Source organism: Lates calcarifer, linkage group LG4 (assembly GCF_001640805.2).
Source record: "Lates calcarifer isolate ASB-BC8 linkage group LG4, TLL_Latcal_v3, whole genome shotgun sequence".
Classification (NCBI taxonomy): domain Eukaryota; kingdom Metazoa; phylum Chordata; class Actinopteri; family Centropomidae; genus Lates; species Lates calcarifer.
In genome coordinates this window covers 7187871-7201073 of record NC_066836.1, presented here as the reverse complement: position 1 = coordinate 7201073, position 13203 = coordinate 7187871, and the positions used below count along the sequence as shown (strand labels likewise).

Here is a 13203-nt window from a genome sequence, read left to right as displayed (position 1 = left end):
AACCCTCAGACATGGGTATAAAGCTTATTAGGAAGGAAAGACACACAAAGCAATCAGCAGCCTTTCTTCAGACTTAAGTATCCAAAAGGGCTTAGCCACACTATTTCACACTATTTCAAACAGAAGACTTTTCTTTTCAGATTCAAGATTAAAAGGAACAATTTTCAGGAGGCAATTCCTATTTTTCTGACAGTGGTTCCCACTTCAAGTCAAGGATAAGGTTCATATCTATATATAGGCCTTGACAAAGAAAGATAAAGGTGGAAAAACTGCTTATCCTTGCACTTGACATATTAAGAACAATAGGATACTTCTTTCCCTCCGCAACTTTGGTGTCATAAATTTAGCTCTCTCTTTCTTTTTCTTCTAAATACATGGCCAGGGTGAACTTAAACTGATGATGCACAGATTGCAAGCGTATTGGGGAGGTGTGAGTATACATGCAAGTTTGTGTGCGTGTTCAAGCATGCAACGATAGTGGGGGCTCATACCTAGGCTGGGAAAGAGAGCCTAACCGTTCAGCGCATCTTGAGCTATAAATCAGCGCCTTGGTCAAACTGGCCAAGAGCATTTTCAAACCCATTTGCAGAAGATAATGCCAGCTATTCCTCCCAGCCCCAGGGACAGGAGAGCCAGCCTCATGAATCATTGCCCTTTTAGAGGAGCTGCAGCATGGAGCTCACCTTGCCGTGTCCATAGGGTCCTCTTGACTCGTCCTGGTAGGTGGGAACAAAGGGTGGCAGTGAGGGAAAATGTTTGAACTATGACCAAGGGGTTCCAAAAATCAAGTTATGAAGTGCTGACAAAAAACAGGTTTGGGTCTCTACAGTATACTACTGTTAGTCCGTTGGGTAAAAATACAATATTGCCAAATACCTAAAGGGTAAGTACTTTATTTCAAAGCTAAGAGGAACTGCATCCATAATGAGTAAGAATTTTGCATCAGTTCACTACATGACAAATTTAAATTGCCTATGCCTGTGTATTAGTGCCAGGGAGTCGGGCAGTTTTACTGAGTGAGTACAATGAGATATCAGCCCTTGAGTTGATGGATGAATGGCATTACCATATCACACTTCTCAGACAACAAATATAACTCACTTGTGTTATACAGAGACAGGACACAGGTTTGGAAGTAGTAAAATAAAAGGAAGAATCTAAGTTTTCTGTTGTGTTTTCAGTATCTGAGTACATCCTGTCCAATAACTAACAAGACACCTCAGAATAGAGATGCCAAAGTTAGACAGCATCGCCATTAGATAGTTAGAGCACTGACAAGTTTTTAGTGAAAATGTTTTGCTCCATTTATAAAACTAATTTAAGGGACACTTATTAAAATGTGTGTTTTTGTTGTGTTTTTATGTATATTTATTACAATTTTCAACTAAAAGAACTATATTATTTAATATATATTGACACTAGGACTGACATGCTATTTAGCCAAAAATGGCTATATATAGCGTATTAAGATGCCATATAATCATGCAATAACAATTTTGGATTGCCAATATCTCACTATTGTCATGGTCTGAAGAAATTATATATTTTAGGTTTTAATACTATCATTAAATCTCCACACAGACATGCTGACTATAAATGTCTAAACGACCAGGATTTCCTAAGGTGTTCAGCGACACGGTTAAACATCTCAGTATTTTGGCTCACTTATTCTGGGTTGATCTATGGGAAATTGTAAAATGTCCTTTCATAAAACACTCCTTTTTCCCTTCTGGGGTTCAATATGTGGAACTCCTTATCTGCATAACTTGAAATGGATCAAAACTGGGATCATTTCAATTCCAGGTTTCTGAATCTGATCAGGCATGTAGTTATGGATGATCAGGTGTCATCCCTCAGAATTTTAAATGCTTTTATAGCACATTTTTAATGTGTGTTTTATATCGGTATTTGTGTGTATAGTGGCATATGCACTTTGTCAAGCACCGTTTATGTATTTTCTCTTAATAAAACTCCATCAGCAATAAACATAGCAGATTAGCTTAGGCTGTAAATGCTATGATATGTAGTATTAGCCTTTTTAGTGAATGTTCTTTGACTGTTCCTCTGTCCCAATAAAAATAAACATAAAAATGAAATAAAATATTTATTTATATGGGGTGGATCTACCACATTCATGCATGTCCTGCAATGGAAAATAACCTGCAGACCTTGTTGAAATGGAAAATAGTCTTTTATCCAGTGTCCATAAACATTAAATATACAATAAATTCCATTTATTACAGTTACAGCCAAATGAGTTTCCCTCCCCCCTCCACCACCAAAGCCACTCTGTAACCTCATGCTGTGATATTCCATTACTTTCTGACTACAGTCAGGGAAAATTCAACATGATTTCAGCTGCACTACAGTGTGTAACCTTGAAACGTACTTATTGTGAGTCTGATGAATGCTGGTAATGTGCAACTCCGTATTGGGTCATTTATATTATCATAGCCCATATTTATATATAAACAGGATACAGGAAACAACTTATCATTTCGGTCACTGCACAGACATTCCATTAAACCAAGTTCAAAAGTTCCAATGCTTCTTCATTCCCTGTTACTTCATTTACTTGAGATACCAGAGTGGAACAGTAAAAACCATGCTCCCGATGGGAAGAATTGTGAACTTCAGCCTTATCTGTGGGCAGTTTTCCAACTTTAAATAGTATGTGATTAATTTACCTAATAAGTGGTATCACCCCGAGCACTACAGTATGGTTTATGTATCTTATTTTTTTGTATTTTACTTTGATAAAACATCCTCTAAATCTATATGTTGTCAAGTAGAAGATACCAAAAAATTAACATCCACATTTGTGGATATCTCAAATGTCCAGTTTTAAACTGTGTCACAACACAAACCTTAAAGCTATATAATATGCCTCTTTACAGTCTAACCATATGACACATTCTTCAGACATTTCAGCCTTTGACAAGAACAAGCTGGAGTCCAGACAGTAAATTATTTACAGTAAGTAGCCTCACACTAAAGTCTTTAAATTTTCTGTGCAATTTAAGTTGAGCTGTGAGAATAGCCCTCTTTTAAGCCTTGCTCAGCCCTTAATTCAGTCACTGAATTATTGCATTACTTGACTTTATTAGAGTCACTCATCTTCACTTGTGTCATATATTTGGCTTTAATCAAATCACGCCATCTTGAAAAACATCTCCAGCACTAGATGTGAGGGCCTTCTAGACAGGCTATGCTCTAAGCAAAGACCACAGGCCAAGACAGCATTTGAATAGCATGAGAAATATTGCAAATGAAGCATCATTTCTACAGCTTATATACAAAAGTGCTGTAGACAAGAGGAAAGAAATCTTCAAACTGGCTTTAGCAAACTCCTGTTTATTTCCAAGTGTGCCATCTTTATTTACTGCTCTTACTTATTCATTGCTTGTCCATGAGCTCCAGTGTGACATGATGACATGCTGTCAACGCTAATGGTCTCTGATGGCATCAAGGCTGTGTCAGGAGGACACAGTAGGTGCTCAGAGCCAAGGCCCTTGGTAGCCCTCCACGGACGAAGAGCTGTCATCTCTGTCCCTCACTGCCAGAGAGCCCCGCCCCCACTCCCTAAAATCCTATCCATCTGCTGCACCAGCGGGGCAGACGGAGTGCAAGCAATGCACTTTTCTGCCATTCACTGTTGTGCTTTAGCACACCCAGCTAGTGGCAGAGAGTCTTTGCTTGCCATAATCAACACATGGTCAGTATGCATCAAACTACTTTTTGGTTGTCTTGACACAGCTACCATAAAGTCGGCCTTATGAAAGTGTTCAAACTACCAGTCATGAACTCCCTTTACCGCCTCCATAAGCTAAAAGCCACCTGGTGGAGTGTCCTGACAAAGTGTCTTGATGCTGATTTTCTACTCCTTTTCAGCCAGTATGATTTTTGCACCTGAAAGTGCACACAAAATCTCTGTCCATGTGCTTTTATAACCGTATTCTCGCCAAAACTGGTAATGGCTTGGACAGAGATTCCCTTGAGGAAAGAAGCTTTTTAGAGAAAAAAACACAGTGAAAAGCAATGGTGTGCTGACATCCTTCCAATGAAAGACAGCATGCATGCTAAAACACGCAAAGTCATGGTTGCTTCTCCAAGAACATAAATAAAGAATAGCTTTATGACTGTCAAACGGCAAATGTTTCTATTCCATCATCAGTTATGCAGCTGTGTTAAAGCATGTTCACTATCAACAGTTTTCTATCTCTTAAAGGACATTTTTGCTAGCATGTGCTGCTAGTATAAATTAGTGCTGATAACCACTGTCCAAGAACAGGCCAAGCTCAGTGTGAAAACTGGCTCATTGTTCACGGCAGTCAACATTTAATCTATGTGAATTTGTAATTTTTTCTCCATTTTAAAGCATGGAGTGTGTGACATTTAAGTCCAGCCTGATAAGACGGCTGACTGTTTGACCTTCATGTAATGGACTGCATCAATTCTGGTACAGCCTGTGTGTTTGTGTACGTCTCTGTGTGTTCTAATTAGATGAAAACCAGAAAAGAATAGGTTGACAATGAAAAGCAAAATGAATGACACCAGCCAGCGAGCCATTACACCATTTGTCCCCATCCACTGTTTGTCTGAGATGAAAGAGTGCATCATCTGTGCACTTCTGCTGACTGGGCAAATGCACAGCAAAGGCACTGAGGTCTTACACGCATGTCACATGTTCCTGTCAGTTCCCTGGTACATTTACCAATCCACAAGATGTGATAAAACCATCTACTGTTCCATAACCCAGGATGAGCATCCATAGAGAATCTATTGCAGGATCTCCAACGAAAGATTTAATAACCCACAACAGACAACTGTTGGGGACATGAAGCTATTTGGGCTCTAATGATTCATAAAATTCAGTTGGATTTGATGCATTACAGTGGCATCACAGTTTTATATATTTTCAGCACCTCAAAAATAAGGACTGCCTGAGACGAGTCTCACATTTCCATTTTCAATTTACTACAACACTCAACTTAATAAGATAAGATAAGATAATCCTTTATTAGTCCCACAATGGGGAAATTTACAAAGTTTAAAACTATAATATTTGAGAGCAGAAATGAAACAATGGAGTTTTGTCCCATTTCAAGTGGTTTCTCAGTAGGATGAAACATAACAAAAGCGCTTTACAATACAACAAAAGCAACCACATGTGGTGTCAAAACAGGAGACATCACTTGAGCAGAACGATCACACCACTTTACTGTTGAACAAATATTGAATAAATTGCATGGTCAATGGCTTTACTCAGCAGATGTACCAGATCAAGTACACTACATTGAGTAATACTAAATTATATTCAATATATGCAAAGAATGCATGTTATCATCAATCTACACAAACAATACCATTTGTTAATGTTCCAATGCAATTTAAGGCCAGACCAATTTATTATATTTATATGATATAATATATATATGAGTATATGAGGCCAATATTGGTCACTGGTTAACTCTCACTAACCCACACTGAAGTCTTCAAATTGTGGTTTTGAGAAATTGGAACCAGCAAATATTTGTTGTTTTTGCTTAAGGATTAATTATTAATGCAACTTTCAATCAATTATCTAACCGGTTATTTCAGCTCTACAATTTATAACAGTGTGCAGGTAGTGGACACATACTATATTAGCTTGATGAAAAGCTTTTTTTCCTACATGACCAGCAGGTATGTCATGAGTAAGCACCTAACTCATCAAGCACACACAAACCTGCAATTACCATGTTTGGACGAAAACAATCACTTATTTTCACATGGTTGAGCTAGCAAAGCCGCTGAAGTTAGTACCAGTTTGCTAAACACACTGTTATTGATATTTAACTATTTGCATCTGTAATCACTGACAATAAAGACGTTAAATCAACACAAAGACATTTCAAGTACTTACAGTTGTAGTTAGCATTCTAACAAACTGAAATGCCTCACATAATTACTCTTAAATGTCAGCAGAGAGACAACATATAAGCAGATAGATATGCAAGTATCCTAATATGGGAAACAAGGATAAATAAAATAATAATAAAAAAATAAAACTACAACACCTACAATCAATCCACCCATCCTTATGTTATGATTAAAAGTTTTAATTAGATGGCCCATGTGGTGAGAAAGCAAAGCCATCTAGGACTATCTGAGATCACAGGGACGGTAGAGGAATAGCAACAGTTTCTACATCTCACTACAGACTTTGTTATGAATACCAATGGTCGGCTAACTGCACAATGTGTGTATGATATTCCACAGTTGTCTGAAACCTCCATTTCTCACATCAGAAAATCTCTGAACAGCAAAAACAGCAGTGATTTGTTCAAGCTGTTGGCACAGCAATAAACTGAGGACTTGAAATCTTGGCCCAACTTCTTATCTCTGATTTCTACACAATGAACATACATGAAAAATCCAATTTAACAAAAGAAACACAAATTCCCTTTAATGGCAGTTTTGTTGACAGTGGTATCTACGCTTAATCAATGGCAACTGATTCACAAAAAATATCAAAACACAGACCAAAACTATGACTTATGACCATAACTTAATACATTCTTTAGTTAGTTCACAATAAATAGTCAATTTGCCTTTGCTGAAAGGCTTTAACTGTAAAGCAGCTGTAGCTAATGCTGAGTTTTAGTCATTAACAGTTGCATTAACAGAAAACTGACAACCTAAAAGTTCAACCATCAAATTCCAGTGTCTCTCACACTTTTCGCCTAAAGAAATGTGCTAATCTTACTCTCCAGCAGCACTTTGCACTCTGTAATGAGTTGTATGTCTTTTACAGCTTAGGTGTTAAAAATATAATTAAGGCTGCTTGGTCCATTTACGTAATGGCTACCGTCTAACAAATGTTGATATAGAACAAGTGAAAAAATCTATCAGGGTTGCGACACAGCAAATTGGCTGAGCCAATTTTCACAGAATCTGGAACTACAGTTCTGATTCACGTGTAATGGCTAGAGAAAAAAAGCTTTCACACTTACAGAAGAGGCTATATAATTCAAAGCAGAAGGACCCCTATATCTTGGGGGCCCTTCTGCTTAAATGAAAAACAGACAGAACTGATTAACCTAACATTTGACCTTTCAGTTCCATCCACATTCACTACTTCACTCAGCAGCACACGACATACTTTTAAGTAAAAACAACAAATCACACAAGGAATGGATAAAAATAGGCCTCTCATGGTAGCCTAGGCCATATTTAGGCTGTGTGTCTGTTTCCACTTTTCCTATTGCAGGGGTGCCCTGTAAAACATTGGTGTAAATGGTTTTATAATGCCACCAGTGGACTCTGAAATGGGAGACCTGGTTTCAATCAGCAGTCAAATTGCTCCTACATTACCCTTGCAGACAGAGTAGTAAATCACTCTTTGCCTCTATGCTGCTGACGTTACGGAACAAGCATTGTTAAAAATCCACCAAGCGTGCTACTAAGAGCACCCTGTCTCTATGTGGGGATGGGATGCTAAACAGGACAATAGCAGTTGCTTGAGGCCCTATAGACTCAAGAGTACAACATCCTGATGTCTAAGCAGAAATTCAGCACATTTTGTATCTGTAGCAGGATCTGAATGTTGAAACCAACAGTAACTGACTTGCTTTGCAGCCTTGAATGCAAACGTTAGCTTTTAGCCTAGCCCCTGTGACCCCCATGCCAAAGAACCCCATCACAACCAGTTTTACCCAGTTTGCCTGGTTAAAAAGAGTTCTGGTTTCTCTGTGCCAACGCCCTGACAGTGGGCCAGTAAGGCATCTCAGAGAAGTTATAATCCCATATAAACCCGAGAAACACTGATCCCGCCCACCACAGACCAACACACTTTAGGCAGAACCTCTCATTAGAACTCCAGGGCCCTGAAATTACCAAGATTTTACCCATATGGAAAGCATGAGAAAGCGTCAGCTGGGAGAGGGTTGTGCCGAGTGGTTTTTCAGCGTGTGGCCACAGAGGAGCTGGAGCTCTTTAACAGTGCCATTCAGCCCGGCCCCTGCCAGGGAGCATCGGCAAATGAGGAAGCTGAGGCAGATGCTCTGGCTTCTAGCCCTAGACCAGGCCTGCTAGGAAATACCCTACACAACAACATACAAATGCTCACACAGGTCAGGGGTGTAGCCAGGTCAGCCAACAGATACAGCATTAAAAAATGTGAGTAAATCTATTTGGTTGGTTAATGGACTCACATATTGACAGGCTTATATTTTCAATTATAATCAGTTGAGGACACAACAAAATATCGATCTTGTTCAAGGTTAATCTCTTCAGTTATATATATTAACAAACTACAATTTATATGGTGACAAAATCCAGGTTATAAATTACACTTGACTTTTTATGTTTGCCATAAGTCAGACCACAGTATAAAAATTAGAACTGAGGAGGCTACAGTATTAGCTGATATTTGGTAATTGTTTCTATGTGACCTAGCTTTTGCCAGGTATGTATGCCTCGCAGATGACGTCATCAGCTAAGGGCCCAGGCACTCAAAACCTCCCAACAGAAACACCAAATGAACTGCTGACTTGTCTGGCAAGAAACAAAAGAGGAAAGATGTAGCGATCAAGTGTGGGCCACCCTGTAATCCCTCAGGAGTCACAGGGATTAGGTCAAGTAAATCAAATGTCTTCTCTTGAATAATTTTTGTTTTGAACTGGTTTGAGTATGAAGTAGTAATAGCTTGAGGTAATGTGCCAGTATTCAGCAAATAAACACTAATACCTGAAAAATATTAACATATTTTAGAAAAAAGTCAAAGACTCATTGTACAATGGCTTTCACAGCCCACAGAAAGAGAGAACAAGCTGGAACAAGATAAACAAGAATAAACACAATAAGGAAACCCTGCAGCTTCCCTACAATATCTAGCCAATATGATTGAAGAAAACCTTAATGCTTCAGCAGCATGGCACCTGACAGGCCTGTCAACACAGGTTTTAGTGATAAAATATGTATTCAACTGAGAACCACAGGTAACTCTGAATCTTACATTCAAACAGCACCAGAGAGAGTCTCCTGCTTTATGAAAGAAATTACAGTGTGTCTGCACTAATCAGCATGTATTCTCCAGTGTCGATGAAATAACCCAGATGAAAAAGACACAATGTTTTACAGTACTCTGACTCTCTGAGGTCTCTTACAGTATAGTACTGTGTGGGTCATGGCCTACAGGACAGTTTAATATCAATTTACCCTAAATCTAAAACAGAAATACACCATGTCACTTTCTTTTCAACTAGCAGGAGCTGAAGGTTAGAAACCCAAACATGCAGCAGGGCCTAGGATTCAGTTGCAGAAAGCCTCTGATGCAATTCCAAGAAACTAACCCACCCTGTGTCATCCTGTTACAGTTTGGCTCATGGTTAGGTCTCTTCATTGTGTCTGTGACAGCTATAATCGGATTCATGTATTGATAAAGGATGGCCATGGGGCTACTTCAGCATGTCACTCACCCTGCAAAATTGCTTCCAATCCTTTCTTTAAATAAACCCAACAGGACTGCAGGCTTGATGCAATGCTGAGAATCTTTCTGTAGGCTATATGCACCCAGTGAAATACCCCCCCTCCAATTTCATATCTGTCTGTTCAATACCTAAAGATGGCTTTAAGCTATTCAATTGAAGTGACACACCTGTAAAAGCTGTCACAAAAATGGTTTTACAATTGAATTCTCTAATGGATGATTATTGAAATTTATGCTTTTGCCTCAGCTACAATTCATGACATCAAACCTGTCTCTGCAGCCTGTACTGCAGCAATAGTGATTTTTAAGGGCAGATGAATGACACATACATGACAGAAGCTTTTGCAGCTGATGGGTATAGAGGAACTGAAATACCTGTTTCTGATAATGATAAATAAATAGACAGCAAAGATTTCATGTGCCGGGGGGCGCTCACGCGCTCCCTGGCACGCTCTTGCGCTCGTGCACGCGCGCGCATGAAGTGAAAAGCCAGGTTTGGAGGGAGCTATGGCACCTTATGGCAAATCATTTTCAATGTAAGGTCAGGAATTGGAGCAAATTATTACAACTGCATCAAGATAAAAGAAACAGAGTGACGACTGGCCCAGTCCCACAGACCACCGCCACTCCTATTTATTATTCAATTAGCGATTCTCGACAGATTTTCTGCTTGGTTGAAGCTTTCATCCCTGCAAAGACAGCTACGTCAAACTGCTCACCGGAAAGTGCCTGTGCTCAGTTTATTGCCAACTCTGCGCAGGTCTGTACATCGAAAATCACTTGTAAAATAAGTGATTGAGATGAAGACTCTGCCTCTTCTCCCCCCCCTCACCTTGATTTCTGTGGATATTTTTGTTAAAATGAGGACTGCATATATCTGTGAGACTCATTCGAGCACATTTAATAATACTATATGCTCTCATTTATTCGGGACTGAAATCAAAGTTCTTTCGCTGTTCATTCAGAGTTAGCACAAATAAAAACAGCAACAAACTGTGTGCGTGGCTGTCTGACGTTAGCCGGAGCCCGATTTTGCCAGACGGAGCCGACTTACAATATTTAACCGTTCCCGTTACACCTTTAAAAGGCGTTTTTCAAAGTATTTCCACTTCATAAAGCACTCTAAACAAACAAACAAATCAACGCAGTTATCGCAATTTCAGAAAGTTAGCTAAACGCAACGCAAAAAATCTGCGTCTCAAGTTCAATGGGGGGCATTCAAAAAAGATAACGGTGCACTTACTGAATCTCCTCTTTGTCACCGCCGTTGGCATTTCTCTCCTTCTCCGAACCACTACGTTTAGTCCCGTCTTCAGTTTGCAGCAAGCACCAAAATCCACTTCATGTAATTAACAGCCACAAGACAGGAGACTTAGAACCAACCCGAGAGTGAAAGAAGAGGAGAAAAAGATACGAGTCCACTGCCAGAGTAACACGAGGTCCTATCCTGGTCGGCCGACCGGGGGTCGTGGATACTGGATCTATTCGTGGCAGCTCCCGTGTCTCGCTGCTAACGGGTTAACGTCAGCCTCGCTCAAGTGTTCAGTGTCGCCGCTCGCATACGAGAAGGCGACAGGGGGGGAAATGTTACTTCTTTTCTTGCAAGTAAATTTCTTTTCTTGCAAGTTGATTCGTAAGCACAAGTCTATGCCACAGTCCCCCACAGAAGGAGCTGTGGACGGGAAGGTAGGGAGTTGTTAACGTCTCTCCCCTCACAGTCACGCTTCTTTCTGCCTCTGTGGAGAAAACAAATACAGGTCGATCAGCAGGATTTTCGGATTCGCTCGGCTGTACTCGCTGCTGTGTCCATTCATTCCTCCAACCTCTGAAAACATGCACTAGACAGAAGGGGATCTCAAACCGGTTATTTTCATTTCTCTGTTTACATTCAGCACCTGTTAAGAAGAGGCAATGAAACTATATGTGCAACGACTGTGCTCAGGGAAACTCCGCCTAAGTAAACTGTGATTGAGGAGATATGACAAGAATTAGGAAGGATAACCCAGGGAAAATACAGACTTCTTAATACACTCTCTCATTATAACAGTGAAATTAAACGATTCCTCATTTTCCTGGGGAGACCCTCCAGCGAATCCAGGTCGTCCCCAGGCCCGACTCTGGGAGCCTCTGCAATAAGCAAAGTCATGAATCATCACTGAGAATAGAACATTTATAAATACTGCCCTATTATCCCCATTTTCTTGAGCAAATAAAATGCATCTACAGCCCCACTCCTCATCCTCATCCTTGCTCTCACCTTGTGAAAGCTCAGGACAAGACTGTAATTCATAATTTATACGTGCAGGCCAACTTTCTGGCTCTTTCAACGGCACTTGAAATAGTTTTTTTAAGAGAACCATGGGAGCAGGTTGCAGGAAATATTCTCCAATGTTCAGTGACACACACAGTCATGTTAACAAGCTGTCTTTGACAAGGAACACTGTACACTGTAAGGAACACTGCTTGTTCACATCTAAATGTTAAGAAAGATATTTAAAGGCCCTAAGCTGCACATCTCTTGCAACTTAATTATAATTTTCATATTTGAAGAAGGTATCAAGAATACTTCAAATCAACATATGGCATTTCCAAATGAATCACAACCCGCTGGCATTCAAGGACAAATTTCAGGAACTGCAGAATTTACAAGTGAAGCAGTGTAATGGGGACAGAGAGAGGGCTCTGCTTACGGTGCAGCTTGGCTGTTAGTGCATGAGCACTCAAGCGACTCGGCTGAACGTGCAGGGCATAGACGCTGTGACCCTCAGTAATGAGGACCTGAATATCTTTAGGACTCTGACAACCCATCTACTCCGCCTTCTAACCTCACCATGATCAATCGTTAGCTTGGCAGAACCCCGGCTGAACTGCAGCCCGGCTAGCCACTACACCTCCCGTAGTAACTGGTACAAATGACGTTTACACAAGGTTTTACCTTGCCATAAATGTCTCTTGCAGTTGGGGCAATCAGGAAGGCCCTCCATTCAACACAAACAGTGACAAATGCACCCACACAAACAGGCACACAAACACATTTCATAATAATCTCACCTATTCTTCATGTAACAAAATGTGTTGCTATGCGACCTCACACTGACTGAAAGGGAATTCTCTTCCTTTTAGCTTACAAATGATAACCTTGGTCAGTGCACAATGTTCCAGGAATAGGATCCTGTCAGACAAATAAAAGGCCCAGCCAGTGCTATTACACTCACAGGGAAGCCATTGTTTTGATGCAACGACCATCAATATGTAGGTGCCAGACAGAGAAATTGGTGCATGTGCTCAATAATGCTGTTGCGTGTCTCTGGTGGATATCACCAAGCCTGTTTTCAGCTTCAGACACCTAATGTGGACAGTGGAGGAGACCTATAAACAACCTTTGCTTGGGAAGGTCAAAGAAAAGTCTGGTGGTGTATTTTTGTGTGTGTGTGTGTGTGTGTGTGTGTGTGTGTGTGTGTGTGTATGTATGTCATGGCACTGGCACTAAGGAGTCCTTAGGGCAACCATGCTTTGTCTTTGCCAGACACTGAATAAAAGCATCAACTAAATAACATATTTTCTACCCTCAGCACCAAATGTTTACAAAACAACACATTTTGATATTGCAGTCCTGTAACCTTTTGGCTTTTGGTGCTGAATGATTTAAGATAAACTTCCAATGAAGTTTCACACAACTATATTTTTGTTGAATATAACTTATAACTAATATAACTGAAATCTGCAGCCTT

General features: G+C 40.1%; 1 protein-coding gene across 2 annotated transcripts in view; it reads right to left on the bottom strand.

Annotated features, from left to right (window-relative positions):
- Nucleotides 1–11231, bottom strand: part of LOC108884197 (receptor-type tyrosine-protein phosphatase F) — a 159076-nt gene extending 147845 nt beyond the window's left edge. The window contains exons 1-2 of one of the 2 annotated variants that reach the window (XM_051069903.1): nt 10716–11231; nt 684–716 (exon numbers count right to left, since the gene is read on the bottom strand). The gene's annotated coding sequence lies outside the window, so the exon portion shown is untranslated. The remainder of the gene's footprint in view (nt 1–683; nt 717–10715) is intronic. The other variant, XM_018677922.2, reaches the window with a different exon arrangement.
- Nucleotides 11232–13203: the final 1972 nt, after the last annotated feature.